This window comes from Triticum aestivum, chromosome 3D (assembly GCF_018294505.1).
Source record: "Triticum aestivum cultivar Chinese Spring chromosome 3D, IWGSC CS RefSeq v2.1, whole genome shotgun sequence".
Classification (NCBI taxonomy): domain Eukaryota; kingdom Viridiplantae; phylum Streptophyta; class Magnoliopsida; order Poales; family Poaceae; genus Triticum; species Triticum aestivum.
This window is the reverse complement of record NC_057802.1, coordinates 602,273,162-602,276,455: the sequence shown is the minus strand read 5'-3', so window position 1 is coordinate 602,276,455 and position 3,294 is coordinate 602,273,162.

Genomic DNA, 3,294 nt, shown 5'->3' with positions numbered 1-3,294 from the left:
AGTTGCGTGTGTGGCCTCCTGCCTCTTCGTGCTCTCTGCTGACCACAGTGCTGCGCAACCTTGCTTCGTGCTCTCGAGACTTCGGTTGATTGCCATGATATCTAGGAATGAATTGCTTGTATTAGCGCGTGTGGATAGAGTATGATTTTCTCTTGCTAGAAAATAGCAAACTGTTGGAAGATCCATGCGAATATGCAGGGACAAGATAACAACATGAATGTGTTGCTCCTTTTTCCAATCACATACTTAGTTGCACTGTGGTATTGACTATGCGTACTAAGACTAAAAAATATCATTTTCATGTAGCTATTTTGGTATCTAATTGTCGTGCTGCTAAAATGTTCGTGAAGGTTCTTACAAGTCCAGTTTGATAAGAAGAGAAAATGGCGGGCCAATTCAATGCTTGCAGTATTTGATAGAAGCCATGTGTTGCAGATTCTTCATTGATAGTATTAAACTTCAGAGCTGAAGTAAAATGTTTGGTTTCTCTGTACAAAATTTCAGTCAAAGACTACCCCTGTCGATACCTAAGAAGCCCATCATCATCCACTTCACCGGGCTGAGTGAGAGGTGGCTTATGTTGGAAGGGAAGAAAAATATTATGCTAATGCACCATGAGAAAGGTGGATGGCCGTTGTTCACATTTATGCTTGCATGTCTCTTCTTCTATACCACAAGCAGTAAAATGGAGAGCAAACGATTTTGGACAAAGGAAATATGCAGAATGAAATACGAGTTGGGGTGGCCCAGACAACCTATTCCTTTCAACCTGGATTGTGTAACTCTTAGAGGAGTACCAAATTTTGATGGACTAGTTGTAGGCCAATAATTCAAGTATGTGGACAGGATATTCTAATAGCTATAAAAGTCACCGTGTTCTTGCAACACCATTGAAAGCGAAGAAACATGTTAGGCCTTATGGACGCATACCATCTATGAAATTTATTTTAGTTATTTGTTAACTATTGATGCAGGCAGACAACATGCTGGTGAAGTTAAACATGGTATCCTGCATCCAAGGTGATGTGATCCTTGACTGTTTGAATGTGGATGATGATCTAGAAAAATGAAAGTTTTAATTTTTCTAACGAAAAGGTTAATTTTTAGGGTCATGTTCAATATTTGTAGCTCAACTTCAAGGACACCGGAGTCTATTGGGATGCAGCCGTTCACAAAGAACATTAGAGCAGAGGTAGCCATGCTTTTTCTTTTATGTCTGGAGCACTTTACACTAGTAGAAAAAGGGCCATTTGTCCCGGTTCGTAAGGGCCTTCTGTTCCGGTTTTGGAACCGGGATTAAAAGGTCGTTACTAATGCCCTAGGCCTTTAGTCCCGGTTCTTACACGAATCGGGACAGATGGGCCTCCACGTGGCCGCTGCGGCGAGCCCAGGTAGGAGGGCCTTCAGGGTTAGTTTGGATGGTGTCCTGAACGTTATGCCTGGAAAAATTTCACGCCTGAGAGCTGCCTGATGCGGTAGTGCTTTCATGCCTGGTCAGGCTAGCTTAGAGTAGCTGTGTTTGGTTCATAGCCTGGCGTGGCTGCATTTTAAATGGGCCATAAAGTCACAAGTCCAGCATGCGACTGCTGATTAGCCTCGGTATTGATGCCCAGCTGCACTTGTGCACCAGGCTACCTGTCTCGGACGCCTGGCCCAGGCTAAGCAAATTGCCTGGATAAAAAACTCAGGCTAATCAATGTCCGCACGAACCAGGCCAGGCCAGCATATGTTTCACCAGGACATGAAACAAACAAAGTCCAGGCAGTTCCCAGGCAGGCTCCAGGCCAGGCATTTTTTAGTCAGGACTTGATCCAAACACGCTCTCAGTCTCGGTTGGTGGCACCAACCGGAACCAAAAAGCATCCACGCGTCAGCAGATGGCAGGAGCTGAGATTTTCTTTTTATGAAAGGAGGTAATTTAGGGTGTGTAAGCTAGCTAACAGAGAGAAGTGTCCTTTCTTATTTCCGTGCTTGGTTTACCAACGCTACTGCTATGCCTAAACATGGCTTAGATTAAAGTGAAGGCAACATGTGGTGCATGTCGAAAGTAATATTAATCCTAACTTGATCAAGTCACTAGTAGAAAACTGGGCTTTGGTCACAGGGCAATATTTACATTAGTCCCGGTTCAGTCACGAACCGGGACTAATGTGAGCATTGGTCCCGGTTCGTGCAGCCAGGGGCCTGCCAGGCCTCGTGGGGGCATTGGTCCCGGTTCGTCCGGACCCTTTGGTCCCGGTTGGTGGGACAAACCGGGACCAATGGGCCACGCTCCTGGCCCACCACCCTTTAGTCCCGGTTCATACCACAAACCGGGACTAAAGGGCTAGTCCTAGTTGCGGCCAGTGTTTAGTCCCACCTCGCCAACCGAAGGGCGCTCACACCAGTTTATAACCCCGTCCCTCTCTGCCTTGTTGAGCTCCTCTTAAAGTGAAAATAGATGCCCTTATACAGGGAATTTGACCTAAAATCACAGTAAATTTCATAGAAATTTATTATGAATTTAGGTTGAATTTCCTCTATAAGCGCATCTATGTTTATTTTTTTATAGTAAACAAAATAAATAAACCTTAATAAAATAAACTATAGTAACTAAAATAAATAAACCTTAATAAATTAAATAAAAATAGCAGCAGTAAAATAAATACAAATAGCAGCCGTAAAATAAATAAAAATGAAATAATTAAAGTAAAATACATAAGTAATTAGAAATAAAATAAATAAGTTTTTTGTTGTAAGTAGAAACAAAACAAAACAAATAAAGCAAAAGAGAAAACAAAAAACAGAGAAAAAAATTATGCCACCTACTGGGCCACCACGGCCTGAATACGACTTGAAACCCATCCGTGGGCCAGGATTCAGGCCCGCAGAAGGCCCAGTAGGCCCCACAGGCAAAGAGAACGGTTAGGCCCGAAAGCCTGCAGTTGAGAGGAGCTCGAGAGGGTGGGCGCAGCAGCGCTTATAAACCACTCTCGAGCCCTCTCAACTAGCGAGGTGGGACTAAACTTTTGACGCGGGGCAGCACAAGGCCTTTGGTCCCGGTTGGTGCCACCAACCGGGACTAAAGGGGGCATTGGTCCCGGTTCGTGGCACCAACCGGGACCAAAGGCCTTTAGTCCCGGTTGGTGCCACGAACCGGGACCAAAGAGTTCCCTATATATACCCCATCGCCACAGCAGAGCACTCCAGAGTGCTCTGTTTTTTCTGGCCGGCGAGGGGAGGGCATTTGGGTGCTCTAGCTCACCTCCTATGCACATGAGGTGTTCGATGAAATGTCTGAGCCACACTAGTTAA